Raw genomic sequence first — 18,137 nt, 5'->3', positions numbered from 1 at the left:
GTTGTTTAAAGCCTAGAAATCCTTGGGCCTCTGCTACCTTATCCACATTGCTATCCAACACTTTCCCTTCGCTTGCACTCTTTGGAGTGGGAATAGTAAATTTTACACTTTTGTTATTGTACGTTAATAATATTGGCTATTATTTAATTATATTTTGTCACTATATATATATGTTTTAACAAATATGATTTTTTTTTAACTTTCATTAATTATTTAATTATTATAAGTTAATGTAAGTATTTTTAAGTATATTTTAGTAATTAATTTTTAATATTAATTTAATTTAACATTGTTTTTAGTAAAGTCGATATTTTTAAAAACTATATTTTAGTAATTGATATTTTTAACTCAATATTTTTGTACTTAACTGTTTGTAGATAGAAACTCGATATTTTGACAGTCGATATTTTTTCAACAATATTCTTGATGGTCGATATTCTGTCCCTCGATATTATGTCAGTGATCCACAATTATTGCCTCATGGGATATGTCTTGCTTTAAAAACAATGTTAAGCTTCAAATACTTGAGCATAAATGCACGTAACAACTACAAAACTCTTAAATCCTTGACCTTTTGCTTATCGATCAACTCTACCACAGCTAAATTGTCTACAATGAAAAGGACCGGTCTATTCCGCAATTCCTCACCCCATACGTACAATGCCACGAGTAGAGGAAATAACTCCAAAAAGGCCATACTGTAACCCTGTTGCAGCTAATGTACCAGCCAGCTCTCCGCACAACAACACCCCTCCCAGAATATGCCACAACCTTTAGCACCAGACGCATCTGAGTAAATCTCAATGTACCAAATCATATCTTCCTCCGCAAAAAACAAAGATACACCGTTAAAGTCTGACAGAAAAGTCAACCAGACGTACAGATCGGCCCTAGTGGCTGCTGAAATACACACTCTGTGATGGGGAGGATATGCCCCTTACATGGACATTTTCTGCCTCCTACAGAAAGTTCTGACTGCCCTGCATGCAAAGTTCAGATAGCCTAACAATTTCTGCACCTTCCTCAGCTCAAGTTTACATTCCTCAATCACAGATAACAAAAAGGTTGAGATCTCCTGCACCTTTTCCTCTGGCAACCTAGCTACCATATCCATAGTGTCAATTTCTATTCTCAAAAAGGTCAACTTAGTACATGGGCCTTCCGTTTTGCCAGGTACCAAAGGCACACCAAGCTCCTGAGCCATAATCTCAAAAGTGTCCAAAGCCTTTTGGCATTGTCCTGAATTCTGTTTACCAATGAACATAAAATCATCAAAGTAATGACAAATGAGTACATGGGCAGTAATGTATGTAAAACGCCACTGCAGAAAATTGCTGAAGGTTTCAAATAGAGCACAAAATACTGAACACCCCATGGAAAGAACTCTATCAACATAGAAAGCCCCCTGAAAGTGCATACCTAAAAGATCAATTCAAAAGGGTGAATGGGTAAGAGCCAAAAAGCAGACTGTATATCACTCTTTGCCAGTTGCGCAGCCTCCCAGCTGATCTGACTAACCTCAGTTCATCATTCACAGAGGCGTAAGACACACTAGAATCCACCTGAGAGATAAAGTCATTAACTGAGGCATCCTCTGGCCAAGACAGGTGGTGTATTAAGCGGAACTCCCCATCTTTCTTCTAAGGTACCACCCCCAGAGGTAAAACAATCAGATTGGGCATTGGGCAATGTACAAAAGGACCGGCAACACTTCCTGCCTCTACCTCAGCCTGTAGCTTCCGTTGAACAACCTGCGGAAATTCCTTGGCTGATTTTAAATTATCAGACCAGTTGAGGACCCTGTTAACCTATCTTAAAACCGTCTTTGAAACCCCAAAACAATCTTGATGCTGCTTCAGTGTCAGGATAGGCCCCCAGCCACGTTCTCAAATTTTCCAGCCCTTTGGTACAATTGGGAATGCCTGACCTCTTCCTCTCTGCCCCCTTCCTTGATCGCCCATTCTCTGGCCTACAAAACATTGTGTGAGGGGATGTCTACCCCCACATTGAGAACACTCATGTTTGTACCTGCAGAATTGCCTATTGCAAACCCTCTGTTGAAGTTCCAACAGGCTCCAAAAACAGGTGTTTGACCCCTGCCACTAAACCCCACCCCAGCCTGGGCGGAACGGAACTGAAAGGGCCTGTAAGAGATCTGCAAGCTACTTGCAGTACGAGTAGTAGCAAGTGGCTGAGAAGAGGCCATCCATTGTAACCACAATTCCGAGTCCACATCATCCCAGGGCCTGTCATTAAAAACGCTCATGCGTGCTCTAAACTCCTCATCATATGACAACCAAGCATATTCACCAAAATAACTCTGAGCCTTCCTTATGATATCCATGTACTTGAACATCGCTACTGCTCTATCCTGATGTTTTTCGCAGTAGATGCTAGCATAGATAAGAAACGCCGATGTTCAGTTCTCAATTGTTTTTGGGACCCTAGGTCTCCGGGTCAATTCCCATTCCTCCACCTTTGAGCCTTCTTTCGCCTGTATATCCCGATGTAAAAGCCTAAAAACATCCACAAATTCATGCCACCAATTTCTGCTTTAGGTCTTGTCAGATAAATAGGAACCTAATGGCATACCAATCCCCACTTAAGGAAGTTTTTTGTAAATATTCTTATCTTCCTCTACCATGTCTTTAGTATCTTTTGCCACCTTCTTGGCCTCCGGAACACCCTTGGCAGAGACGCCTCCTACCAATAACTCTGCCTGTTGAGAACCAATGTGCCCAGTCCCAGGAAGAACCTTACCCAAGACCACCTCCCCCATACCCCAATGGATCTGGTTGATTTTTGTGCTTGTCCCCCCTGTTGCCAAACCATCCAGCAGTCCACTTTACCTTTTGGCAACTGGGATGTCCGCTTGAGAAATTCCTGAAAGTCATCCTGATGCTGGCTGACATACGTAGCTTCCCGTACAATAGCTCGGTCCGCACTTGACTTCTGCAAAATACTAAGAACACTGTTTTGCCCCGAGACACCCCTCTTTTCCCCCGTTGGATTCATAAACTTCACCCCACTGTCCCCATAATCCCCTTTTCTCAATTCACCTTCTTCGGTAGGGGTGGCAGAATTCGCGTAATCACGTTAGGCAAATCTCTGCGAAATGGAAAAAAATCTCCGCGAACACGCCGAAATTCCTGTTCGCGATTGCTGTTTGCCTGTTTGGGGGGAAATATCTTGTGAGCACGCATTTTGAGAACGCGAATAAGCAAAGCATTTTGTGAAGTCGCAGAACGCAGAATGTTGGGTAATTTTGCATTCTCCGCGGAACGCAAAATTACCTAAATTCTGCAAATTCCACAAGCGGTATGAAATTTGCCGACCAGGCCTACGTCGAGGTCATCACTGTCTCTATCAAGTACCAATGAGTCGTAAATGAAATGCCTCTCCTCACGCCATCCTCAGGCACAGAGAATTCCCGCCCCTGTGGCACTTCTATAAATAAACTTCCCCGCGCTCCCACTGTCTCCCTGATTGCCCCTACTTGCACCTGGTGGCTGCTCCCTTTGTGCGAACCAACCCATGGGGAGACTAGCACGCGATCAGCTCCCCATGGGTCCCCCTTTGTACTGAAGAAGGGACGCACTGTGAGTAAGATATGTTGCTGACTGTTATGACTGGGTCAGGAATGCCCGAACCGGTGCTCCAAACCAGTCAATAATTTACAAAAATCTTGTAGCACTAAACTAAGCAAGGCATTTTGCTGTTAGAAATTACTTTGTGCTAACAGCAATCTCAATTAAAACGCAGTTTAATTAATTTTTGGGAGTAGCTGAGTTGTAACCTGATGTAATATTTGAATTGCTGGGTGAGGCAAGTTCTTTTCAAACCGTGGTTCTAATTTGAACTAGAACTCTCGAACGGCGAAACAAAACAGATGCAGTGAAGCAAGGTTTGCGTTAGAGGCATGTTCGCTATAACTGCATGCAGTTAAATCCTGATTTTATCAAGAAACCTCGTAGGCTGTGTTACCTTTCAAGTACTTTTGGTTTTAGGCTACGGAAGCAAAACATGAGGATAGTACACCAGAATCTCCACAAGCGGCAATAAGAAGTGTGCCATTACCATGACACAAGCAATGCTGTCTAAGGCATATCTTCTAATATAGTTGTATAATTGTGCTAGTAACTTCAGGAAAGCAGTAAATATAATAAATTGAGGTGATCTGCCCCACAGCAGCAGTATATAGAATTTAATATTAGGGTTTGATTATATAAATTATGCAAACTGGCAATAGAGTGGAAATTAGAATGTAATCGTTGTGTGTGGTTTTTTTTCCTTGAGTATCCCGTATCATGGGAAAGGCATGGATAAGGACCGAGATCCGAGACTTAAATCAGACGCACGATGGGGCACACAGCTCTTGAATAGATCTTCACTTAACAAGGTATGAGAGCTTTTTACGCTGAGTCAGGGAAACCAAGAGAATTGAAAAACATGAACATGGCAGAAATACTCGGGTGAGTAATATTTATGTATTCCAATATGTAATTTCTTTGAATGTAGAAACAACCTTGAAAATGCTGATTATTAACACATGAATATACAAGGTGCAGGAAGGATCTAGCTATGATTTGTTAACTACTTAATATCAAAGTAAGTTCTCAGCTACTCTAACTAATGACATTGAGTCATTTAGGATAAAATGTATGTGGAAGTAAAATAGTTCATAATTATTAATTACAGAGAGAAATTCGAAAGATTGGCACTTTTTAAGTCCAGAGGATTTTTTTTTCATTTCTCTTGGATGTAGCACTTGAAAAGAAAGCCTTTTACATTAGGTAATTGATTATAAAATTCCAACTAAACAGTGAATACAATTCCCAACCAGATAACCAAGCTATACATGGGTCACTGATCCTAAAGTAAAACACGTGTTGGCTGTATGCAGAGGTTCACCAAGTGATTAAGGAAACCATCAAAAGAATATTTAGTCTTTGGCATTGGTACTTTCTCATTAGTATAAACAAAATCTATCCTACTGGTGTTCATCAGTAAGTAGTTATAGTTAGGACCATGTTTCCATATGAAAAACGTTTTTGGACTTTCCTATATATTTCTCCATTGACTCCTACTGCACATGGAAAGTTTCAGGGTGATCCCTCGAGTGGGGGCTGCGAAAAAGGGGGTGGATCAAAAAAGGAGGGTTTTCCGTAGGAGATTTCAACATTTCTACAGGCGGGACCGCTGGACAGAATGACACCATATTTGGCAGGAAAGTAGATATTGGTTCCCAGATCATGCTTTTAGTTATCTGGTGTAAATATGACAAATAGCTGTTGAAAAAGTTAAGGGACAGATAAACTTATATCTGTGGCTGCAGCTAATTCATGATAAACTAGCTCGTGCAGTGAAATGCAGAGCTCTGATTGGCTGCCAACACTTCAATCAGGAAGTGCTGGTGGCCATCTTGGGAGTCCATAAAAAATAGAAAAGGGGGCAAGGTAGGAATACCCTGACCCAATAAAGTTTGCCTTTACAGACTGAGGTGCCCCGTATCTATTTTGGTGTTGCAGATCTACAAGAGGAAGAAAGTGCACAGTAGTCAGTAATCAAGTAAATACCTCTATAATGACACAGGTAATGATGGCGGCACAATGTTAGAAATGCTCCATTGTAAAGTAAGAGTTAACTTTCATTATGTATCATTCACCTCCCAGTAAGAGCATGGCAAGACTTGAATAAGACTGGTCAGGTGATTGCTTTCTTTTGTGCAACCATCATCTTAGTAGGTCTGCAACACCAAAACGGATATGGGTCACCTCACTGTGTAAAGATCTTTATGCGTCCAATGATCATTTCATTTATAGACATATTTTTAAAGACTGGTCAAGTGATTGCTTTCTTTTGCACAACCACATTAAAAAAGGTATTGTGTTGCTAAAACACATCTGTGGCACAATTTGGATGAAAAGAACCCACAGAGTGCTCCGTCCTCTTTTTGTTCTTGAAAAAAATATATATACAGTGTCGGACCTCACTGGAGGTAATGGGGGGAGGGGGGTCCTACAGGGACCCCGCATGTCCAAAAATGCATTTATTTTAACTTTTCAGTGGGAACCAAGCTGGATCCCATTGTGCCTCAGAGACCACCATCTCCCAGGGGGTATTGCTAAAAATAATGGGCCTTACCCACAGCCCCAGGGACCACCACATTCACTGCACAAATAGGAAAGGCAGGAGCGGGACTCACAGGTCCCCATGCCCCAAGGGCCACCATCACCAAGGGCCAATTTTTTTGTAATGGCACTTCAAAGACGTCTCGGGAACCACTACCTCCCTGGTGCCAATGCATTGCTTATAACCTCACATATTGCATCACTCATGACATTGTCAGTGACATCTCAAATAACATCACTTATTTCATACATTTTAAGGCTGTTGTCCCAATGAAGACAGGGTGCCCACGGACCACCCAGTAAAATTGGCCAGGCTCCGAGGGATGGGGTTCTTTGGGCAAATATTGGACTGAGTGAGCCGTGCAGCCTCTTCCCCAATTTTTAAATGGCTGGTCCTTGGGGATGGGGTCTCTGGGGCCAAAATCAACCCAGGGACAGAGGGCTGTGCAGCCCCTCTTCACCTAATAAAAAAAACAGCCCAGACAAAGTTGCCAGAGTCCCCACCCCCTTTCTCAACCACTCTGCAAAGGGGGCTCCTGGTGCACACATTATTAGGGGATGAAGCCTCCTTGGCTGATGGTCCTTTCAGGCCAACAATCCCTCCTGTTACCTCGAGTAAGTCTCACACGGCGGGATTGCTCAGAGGTGATCCCAGGCCCCCCTCTTTTTCGCCCACTATGCAAATATGCCTCCTTGTGCACTCCTGATTGGGGGGGATAAAGTCACCTTGGCTCCCTCCTGGGGTATCAACACCCCTCCTGTTACCTTCTGTAGGTCCCACACAGCATATTTGCTGAGAACGGGTCATAGGCCCTGTCCCCTTTCTCCAACACTCTGCAAATGCTCCTAGTAGTTACAAAACATAGAAATTCACTTTAACCCGTTCTGTGCTAGTGAATGAACCACTCCTTCATGAGCCACGGGCGCGCTGTGCTCATGACGGAGTAGTTCCGTCACGCCGTGGCTGCTCCACCCATGCGGCACTGATTCCCCGCTTGTGCGGGTGAATTAGTGAGTGGGCAGAGCCGTGGCAGAACCACTCCGTCATAAGCACAGCGCGCCCATGGCTTGTGACGGAGTGGTTCCGTCACGAGCATGGCGGTGCCGTGCGACCCCCTTTTCCCCCCCCAGCGCCATGGTGGAATTACTGCCGCAGCAAAGGGGTTAAAAAACCAAAAGTTACAGGGACATTATAGTTAAAAAATAGAGTTTAAAAGAACACTAGAATTTCACTCAAAAAAACAAAGGTTACAGGGATATTTTAGTTAGACTCCGATTTCACTTATACAAAACCATTGAAATTCAGCACTGCTTAGGACCTCACATATTGCAACACACATTACCTGGTCAGTGACATCAATGATATCTCAAATTATGTCACTTATACCACCCACAGAACCCCTCACACATCCAATCACTCCCCCATACAATCTCTTGTATGTCCACTCACATACCCATTCCAGTGCTCACACATCCACTCACTCCTCCATAGAGCCACTCGCATATCCACTCACTCATACAGCCACTCGCACAATCTTTCACTCATCCACACAGCGATACACTCACACATATAGCTACTCACACACAGACTCATTTACACTTTGTCAGACACACACCCATTGAACCTCTCAACACAACCATTCACTCAGCCATAGAAGCACTTGCACACCCACACAACCCCTAACATACTCCGACATCCATACAAACACTCCCATATCTGCTCACTCACCCATACAGTCAATCACACAGAAACTCACTCTCCAATACAGCCACTCGCACACCAACTCACTTAACCAAACTCACTCAGTCACTTGCTCACCTATACAACCACTTTCACACCCAGTTACTCACTCGCACATACAGCCATTCAGAGACCCACTGACCCACCCATACAGTCACTCACACTGCAACTCACTCACCGTTCCAGGCACTGACATACTTACTCACTCACCAACATAGACACTCACACACCCGCCCACTCACTCACCCGCACAGGTACCCACATACCTACCTCTGTAGCCACTCACACACCCACAAACAAACTCACACACGCCACCAGCCATAAAATCACTCAGATCCCCACTCACACACCCATACAAGCATCGACACAACCACTCACACACAAACAGACCTATTCAGAAATCCATATACTCACCCATACCGTCACTCATGCATACACTCACTCACCCATACAGTCATTCACACACCCACTCACAAACTGATAGACAGTCACACACCCACTCAGAGTTCAAGAGATAGAGATAGTATCACTGATTAGTAGTAGAGCTAGAATACTAATCTAACTTTTGTAGTAGGTTAGTATATATATGTTTAACACATAGGGGCACATGCATCAAAGGAAATTGCATTCGCAAATGGTGCGAATCGCAAAATTCATCCGTTTGCGAATGCAATTCCCATTTTTGGGATGCATTAACATTTTTGTAATTTTCACAATTGAAGAAATCGCAAAATTGCGATTTCCTAAATTGCGATTGGGATCACTGAAATAATATCTACTACCAAAATATCGAGTTCCCAAAATATTGATGACAAAATATCGAGGGACATAATATCGACTTTCTATCTTCACTAAGGTAAGTACAAAAATATCGACTTTAAAATATCGAGTGTTAAAAATATAGACTGTCAAAATATCGATTTTTTTATGTCTTTAAAATAAGTTAAAACTAATATAATATTACATATATTTAATATAAACATTGTTAAAATTATTAAATAAATGTAACATTATTACATAATTAATGTACATTTAAAAATTAATAATAATAATACATATATATATAAATACATGTTATTAATAAAACATATAGAATATATTTACCGTGGCATAGCAAAAGGTTTAAATTTAATGTAACCACTCCAGTGGGTGCTACATTACAGATATCATTGGATAGCGTAGGGGTAAAAATTACTATTCCCACTCCAGTGGGTGCTACAGTAGAGAAAGCGTACGCCTGTACCCCAAAAACCCTAAACTGACCCTGAACCCTAAAAATATCCCTGTACCCCAAAAACCCCAAACTGACCCTGAACCCTAAAAATACCCCTTTACCAAAAAACCCAAAACTGACCCTGAACCCTAAAAATACCCCTTTACCCAAAAACTGAAAACTGACCCTGAACCCTAAAAATACCCCTTTACCCAAAAACTGAAAACTGACCCTGAACCCTAAAAATACCCCTTTACCCACAAACTGAAAACTGACCCTGAACCCTAAAAATACCCCTTTACCCACAAACTGAAAACTGACCCTGAACCCTAAAAATACCCCTTTACCCAAAAACTGAAAACTGACCCTGAACCCTATAAACACACAACCCGCTACAGAAAATAATTTTTTAAAAAATAATTATTTATCAATTATTTATTTTAAATTAATTACCAATTATATTTTAATTATTTACCAATTATTATTTAATTAACAATTACATTAAATTTACATAATTAATTAATTATAATTAAATTACTTCACACCCTATTCCCCTATAAACACACAACCCGCTACAGAAAATAAATTACTAAAAATTAATTATTTATCAATTAATCATTTTTAATTAATTAACTATTATATTTTAATTAATTACCAATTATTATTTAAGTAACAATTACATTAAATTTACATAATTAATTATTTATAATTAAATTACTTCCCACCCTATTCCCCTATAAACCCACAACCCGCTACAGATTTATATTACTCAAATATTATTAAATATTAATAACTTACCTTATTTTCGATATTTTTGTTGTCTATATTTTTTCTAGTCTATATTATGTCTAGTCTATATTTTTGATTCGATATTTTGGCTATTCTAGTCGATATTAGTCTATATGTTTGTTGTCTATATTTTGTCTAGTCTATATTTTGTCCAGTCTATATTTTTTACTCGATATTTTGTCCAATCGATATTTTGGACTCAATATTATGTCTGTTTACCTTGCGATTGCATTTAAGGAATCTCAAATTGAGATTCCTTAATTGCAATGCATCATAAGGGGAGCAGACACTAACACACACATGAATACAGTAATGCAGACATTGACACAGCCAGCCAAACAGTAATGTGTCTAATAACACACCCAGAGACAATTCAGTCACCAACACATCCATCCTAACACTAATGCATCAAAGCAGACACCCAGGCATACACTGACACACTCAGGAAAATACTAATGCAGACAATGAAATCCAGATATAAAGCAATGCAGACACTGACACACCCAGACAAACAGTAATACATCCAATAATACTCAGGCACACCAATACATATGCCAACACACCCAGGCACTCCCCACTGCCTACACCAGCACACCTAGGCATGCACATACAGATACTCCCACTGATAATGTCAGTGACACATTAAAAACACAGAGTTAACTCTGTGTGAGTAGATGGTGGTTCTAACAAGAACCGTTTTTTTTCTAGAAGGTTTTTTTAACAGTTTCATGTTTTTCATTTTTTAAATAAAAAGTAAAAATGGAAGTAAAAATGTAAGAGGGATGGGGAATGCAACAACAATAAACTGGCTTCTCTCTTCAAAGATTTTGTAGTGTTTGAATGCAAAGAAAATACATAGTTACAGCAACAAACATGCAGCATTTTGTACAGTGAGTAACCATGTCAGTTAAATTATCACAGGCTGCTGGTGTAGGGGGTGCAGCTGAGGATGGTCCTCCCAAGGCTGTTATAGAGGTCTTCAGTCCTGTTACACATGCTTTTTCTTGCATCATCTGGTTGTACACCCTCTTATGAATTGGTTTTAGGTGCTTCCACATACAACTTGTCCCGTGAAAAAATGTCTTTGCAGTGCCTCCTAGTAACTGCTTGGCATGCATTGTGCACTTAGCATTATTTGTGGATACCTTCTTTTCTCCAGAAGGTATAGAAATGTACTTCCACACATCACTTTCTTTTCGGCAAGTTCATGTGTCTTCTTCATTCTCAAGAGGTTGTGGATCCTCATCTTGGACAGACAATGTAGCTTTAGTCGTTGTCTGAAAGCATAGCACTGCTTTTTCTCAATCATCCTTCTAGAGACATTACTGGAGAAGTAACTACTTTTGGGTGGGGTTAGGAAATAGAATTAAGCATATCTTAGCAATCAATTAAAAAAAGCTTAGAGGGGCATTATATTTAGGCTCAGAGCTCACTCGTACAAAACCATTGAAATGCAGCAGTTATATTCACCTGAACTAACTATAACTTCTACCCTGCAATGCACTGCTTATGACCTTAAATATTACATCACTCATTACATGGTCACTGACATTACTGATGACGTCACTAAGGACATCAAGTGAATAAGTGTTTATCGGGCACATGCATCAATATTGCATTTTGCGATTCCTTAATTGCGAAAAATAAGGAATCGCATTTAAGGAATTGCAAACTGCAATGCATCAAGAAATCACTATAAAAATAGCGATTTCTTAAAATTCCTTAATTGCTATTCTCTAATTGAGAATCGCAATTAAGGAATACCTCCCCATCCATTCCTATGGGCCTAGAGGCCCATAGGAATGAATGGAAAGACATTCTTAATTTGCAATTCACCATTAGAAATTCGCAAATCAAAAATGCAATTTCAAGGGTGCAGGGGTGTCCAAAGGACACCCTTTTGCACCCCTGAAATCTGCTTAGAAGTAAATTTTTCACACTCACATGCCCCAAGGGCATGTGTGTGTGTAAAAGGGAAGTTTGAAAAATGCACTTTAGTGCATTTTTCAAAGTTTTCGCAAATTAGCATGAAGCAGACGCAAATTACCCTTCAGGTGACAGAGCCGATATTAAACTGAAATTCGCAACTATAATCAGCGGATACAGTACTCTGAGTCTTCTCAGCGAGCAACAGAGACCTTGTCTAGTCTGTATGGATTAGTTTCTGTATATAAAGATATATATATATATATATATATATATATATATATATATATATATATATATATATATATCTTCGATTTTCAGTATTCTCTTTACTGGGGTGATAAAGCGAGCGGTCGGTTGCCGGCTTTATCACCCCAGTAAAGAGAAGACTGAAAATCGAAGAATTATCAAGAAAAGAACTCTATTCTTGAATCCGGTTTGCCGATAACTGTACCATCCGGGGTATTATCGCAATCCCCATGTAGCACGTTTTCCTATCTTTATATACAGAAACTATTCCATACAGACTAGACAAGGTCTCTGTTGCACGCTGAGAAGACTCAGAGTACTGGATCCGCTGATTATAGTTGCGAATTTCAGTTTAATATCGGCTCTGTCACCTAATATATCAAGTTCTTGAAGAATCTATCTTCTCTGAACGCCAAAAACCGGCTTTTAATAATTATATATGTGTAATGGACAGCAACCTGATGAAGGCATGTATGCCGAAACACGCGTAGTTGTTGACAACTGCCGCACTGCCTCCGTCATCTTTACGTCTGTCATGTATTGTATATGTACAATTGTATAGCTGAGAATGAAATAACTATCAAAAAAATAATAATATCATATGTCTTGAACAAATTAATCAAATGAAAAAATATTTTTGATATATACATGAGTAAATAGCCATTTCGTTGCTATTATACGGTGGTATGTTTTAATGTTAGATACTTTTCATTTCAGAGCCATCATGTGTTAAATCTGTGCCTAGCTAATATCTATCACCCCTTTGCTTAATTTCCCTATGTTTAGCTAGTCGGTATATAGGGTTCCCTTGCTTTCCAAAAAATGAAAGGTATCATCCACAGAGCTTCTGAAAGAGCCTAAAGGTAAAGCTGTGCATGTTCCTTTAGATGTAAAACAGTATATTGAAACTGTGGGTGTAGAGACCGATTTAGAACCACTGGTGCACCTAGGAAAATATACAAATTCTGGAAGGAACTAGTGAATGTATAGAAGGTGAAGAAAGTAACATTATATCTTAAACACAATAATCTGTACAATAAAGATGTAGATGTCATCTAACAAGGAAATTGCTAGATGTAGGAAATGTTCAAGAGGAAAGTTTCAAATGGAGTATAGAAGTAGATCTGAACAAATATATGATCATTTCCGTATCCAGCTACTACATTCAATAGAGGTTATGGGTGATGCCATTGAACTGTATCAGGTAACCAAGATTAAAGAACTCCAATAAGTGTCTGTAGAAAAGGTTTATCAAGTTGCTTCTTCTCAGCCCTAGTTGGGGTAAAATAGAAAAAGTATAAAACTGTTAGAAACCCTTTCTTAAAAAAAACAACATTACTTTTACCAAACATTTGATAAGTACCTCACAAACTCCTCCCAGTAGTAGTCTCACTGTTTTTGATTAACAATGAATTTCTACTTACTCTGGGGTAAACTCATACTTTTTGACAAGGACCTTCTTTAAGTGGGATACCTCGGGCGTGGCCAAGATGGCCGAGTGAACAGATGTGTCTTCCCTGTGCTCCGCTCCCACCAGGCATGCAGCATTTACTACGGCACACCAAGGCTCCAGGTCCCCGGTCGGAAGCTCTGTTCCTGCCCAGCACATGCAATGGAGAGCAGCGAGATGCATTCCCAGCCCATGACGGCTCTCTCTGCATGTCACCTTCTTCACCCGTGGCTCCGGTGTCGGAGGACAGAGGGGTCAGCCCGGCTGCCTGTCTCTCTGCGGCACATTGGAGATGCGGGACGGCTGCACTGCCCTGTTTACCGGGCCAGCACAGATCGCCTCGCCGTGTGTGCATCTAGGGAACTCACAGACTGCTATTGCACTCGCGCTCTGTCCCTGGTGCCCCACTGAGGTGATAGCAAGTGCCCAGCCCCTGAAACGAGCATGACCCCACCAGCTGGAAATCCACACAAGCCCGCAGGCCCATAGCGTCTGTTTCAGAGGAGGGCACCAATCTGTGTATTCCTGGTGCCAGGCAAGTGCCTCGTAGAGGCCCCCACAACAGTCAACCCTAAACTGCCGCCTACTTGCAGCCTAGAGCATGGAGGGGCACCCCTTGTGCATCTTTCCCATTGGGTGTGCAGCCACATCTGTGGGAGCTAATGTCTTTTGTGGTGGTCTTGGGGGCCCCGGGTGGCATGGATGCTGAGGCTGTGAAAGATGACTGATTCAGAGTGCAGTTATTAGAGGAGCCACATGGGATCTGATGGTGGAGGAGGAATGCTGCACAGAAGAGCCACTAGTCCCTTCTGCCTTTGACCGGCCCCCTTCCTACCTACTGTGAGGTGATCCGGAGCAGGCTCGGGCCAAGCGGTCAATTCCCCTGGGTGCTGAGGTCACCTGGGTGGTCCTACACATCTACAGCATAGAAGGGCAGCGCGACCTGGACTGAGTTATACTATCTGTACTCCTCTCATGTGTGGGCTGCCCTTGGGTGCAGCGGGGGGCTTGACAACTGCCATTGTCACGTGTGGCATGCGCTGTTAACCAGAGAGTGACTGTGGCTGGGGCGTGGCACGGTCAATCCACTGAGAAGAAGCTTTCAACTTAGGGTTGGGCGTGACTGCCTATCTCACCCAGTGCCTGCTGGCTTCAAGATGGCTGCCACCTAGGGTAAAAAAGACAGGTCTGTGCAAGACCTCCTGCTGAAGAAGTAGTAAAGTTAGGATTCCTAACTTTACTACTCCTAAACTGAGAAAAATCCTAATTTTAAGACTTTTGGTATTCACAGAAGGCCTTTAGGAGTCCTAAACTTAGGACTCCTAACTTCTGTGAATACCGAAATGAGTAAGTGCCTTCTGTGACTATCTAAATTAGTAAGTGCCTTCTGTGAATACCAAAAGGGTACTAAGTTTAGGATTTTGTCTTAAGTTAATTCTGTGAATCGGGCTCTGTGTTTGTTTATTGTTATATTTTTTTTGTGTTGTTTTTTTTGTAGTTGTGGGGTGGGTTCTCCTTCTGATGAACTTTTTAGCCATGATCTCTATGGCAAGTTTTACCTGTCAGAACATATATACTCAGTCCTTGGTGAGCTTCACTCTTTACTCTGGCTCCTGGGCCATAGTTATGGCACTTAGCGGTCTTTCTCCCACTGATTTGGCTATGGATGCAGGGGTCGATCGATCTTGCCCGAGAACAGGTGGCGCAGGTGCTAAATCAGGAACCGGGAGGGCATGCGTTGATGATTGTGGAGTTAGGGATGCTTGGCGCAGTTTGCACCCTGACGAAAGGGACTACACCTTTTACTCTGTGGCTCACAAGACATACGCCGGACTAGATCACTTCCTTGTAACCCTGGCGGCATGGGCCTGTACACAGGCCTCTTTAATAGAGGCCTGCTCCCTTTCGGGCCATGCTCACATCACTATAACGCTGTGCCTCCCTACTGTGCAATTTTCCTCCCCCCCATGGTGCCTCCGAGACTCCCTAATGCGGTCCTCGCTTTCGGTGGAGGGTCTCCGTAGCACCCTGACTGACTACCTAGCGCTCAATGATGATGGCACTATACCTCTGGCCTCCGTTTGGGAGGCGCTTAAGTTAGTCACGCGCGGGTCTCTTGTTTCTAGGGTGGCCTATGATAATAAAACTAGACGTGAGTAGCGCCAAGACCTCAAAGGCCGAGTGAGGGAACTAGAGGCCATTCTCAAGAGTACCGGCGCGCCCCCCATTTCGCGCCAGTTGGAGAAGGAATGGTTACAATGGAACCGATTGGACCTTGACAGAGCTAAATAAGCGGTGCTATGACTGAAGCAGCAGCGGGCCCAAGCAGTTAAGGTGATCCGGTAAAACCAGGGGTTGAAGGTGACAGATCTTACTATAGCTGTGGCCTCTCGGGCTTTCCATGCGGGGCTATACTCCGCCGAGTCCTCAGACCTTGCAGACCCTCTCGAGTACTTACGCAGCACGGAGTTAACTCCTCTCCCAGCTTTTGAGGCTGAAGGGCTGGAGGCCCCCACTCAAATTGAAGAGGTTATCTCTCCCATTGCCCGGCTGAAACCTTTGAAAGCGCCCGGCACAGATGGGCTTAGCGCCTTCTTCTAAAGACATTCTGTGCCGAGCTAGCACTGGACTCACCGACTTTTCAACTCCTTCCTAGACACAGGCACCCTCACGACCTCTATGCTCCAGGCCACGATCTGTCAATCCCAAATCCGGGAAGGATCCGGTCCAGGAAAGACATGGCTTCGCAGCTCGGTCTAGACTGTTCCCATGAGGCACAGGGTCAGACTGATTTGCATATGGCCAGGTCAGAACTGGGGCGACGGAGTAAGCTTAAGAATGATGATGGATGAAACACAGATCAGTTGACTGGGGGTGAGTGCTTGCAATGTTCAACACTCCGTCCATCATCCCCTTTAGTTTTGTTTTATATGAGTGCTGGGTACATAAGTGGATAAGGAAGCATAACTAGATATGCAAGTGCCTGTCTGTGTGCATATTGCATACTATTAAATTACATACTCTAAGCAAACACTCACATCTAATTTCATACACATTGTTTCATACTGGCTAGATAAAATTACCAGACATTCAGTACACCAATTTCTTTCTCCTTTCCTGCTCACTGTATTGTTAGTTAATGTTCTCATATAAGTTATTTTCTAGTTTCCCTTCTAGTATAGTGTCTAGAAGGTACACATTAAGTTTCAGCTTACATACACTCACAATGTTTTATCCAAATATACTTTTATATTCCACAACCTAATTTTCATACTTGTAAAAGTTCTTTGCTGTTATGTTATGTTATGTTATGTTAAAATGGGACTTTTATAGCGCAATGGGCGAGAGTCATGGCCTTGAACAGTATCCTCTTCCGCACCGGAAGCCAGTGAAGGGATACAAGGAGATTGGAGGCACTGGTGCGGCGGTGCAGGCCAAAAATTGCACGAGCAGCAGCGTTCTGGGTAACCTGCAAACGCTGGAGGAGGTATTCAGGCAGACCCAGATATAGGACATTTGCATAGTCCAATCTGGACCCTATGAGTGCCTGAACAGTGATCCTCCGATGTTCCTCCGAGAGAAGGGGAAAGAACTTGCGTAACATTCTGAGGATCCCAAAGCATGTTCCCGTAAGAGTAGAAACCTGGGATTTGAGCGAGAGCTCGTTGTCAATTTTAACTCCCAGGTTCTTAGCCCACTTAGAGGACTGAGTGGGAGGGAACATGTCAGCAGGCCACCATCCCTGCCAATCTGGTTCCGATGGGCATCCGAAGAATAGTATTTCGGATTTGTCCGAGTTGCACTTGAGGCTGTTGTGAGAGAACCAGCTAAAAACAGCCCCAAGGCACTCGCGGATCCTTTCCCCATCGAACTCTTCGCTCTTACGACAGGTGAATAGGAGCTGGGTGTCGTCAGCATAAGAGACGATCCGGGTCCCATAGGACTCCGCCAGTGTCGCCAGAGGGGTCATAAGGATGTTAAATAGAGTGGGGCTCAATACAGAGCCCTGAGGCACTCCGACTCCCAATGGCGGCATATCGGCGGACCCGGGTGGGACCCAGACCGTCTGCCGGCGGCTGGCCAGAAAGGAACGGAACCAGTTTTCATTCAATCTCTGATAAAATGTGTTTGCATTCCAAATGTCTAGTCAGAACTCCTGAATGCCACCTCCTCTCTAAGTATTAAAGCAGGTAAAATGGCTGCCCCTCACCACGTGCTCTTACTGGTGCTGCTCTAGTTAACACATTATAGCATTCCTTTAATCTGTTTTTCTTGTCATGCCACTTCTAAATGGTCAGTATTTCTTTAACTCTTTCCATGATTTCCGCAAAAGAAGCTCAATTTGGTTGCCTTTTCCGTGAATCCTCCAACATTTGGCGCTGCCCAGCATGTGACTTCAGAGTAGTTTGCAGACTTACAGGGTGCATGCTGGGCCCTGCAATAGCTCCACACATTCTGTGATTGACACAAAAAACTAATTTTGGGCATGTTACTACCTAATAAACATATTTTCACCTCATTTGTAAGACCCACATAGGGTCAGGGCTCCTCTACCCTGCCCCCTTTATCTGTTTTGCATGCTTTTCAGCCCTGGAGACAATTAACCGACATAAAATTGCAGCCGCAATATTTCACTCA

Source organism: Lissotriton vulgaris, chromosome 3_1 (genome assembly GCF_964263255.1).
Source record: "Lissotriton vulgaris chromosome 3_1, aLisVul1.2, whole genome shotgun sequence".
Taxonomy (NCBI): Eukaryota; Metazoa; Chordata; class Amphibia; order Caudata; family Salamandridae; genus Lissotriton; species Lissotriton vulgaris.
The sequence above is the reverse complement of the archived record's forward strand: the minus strand, read 5'-3'. Positions refer to the sequence as shown.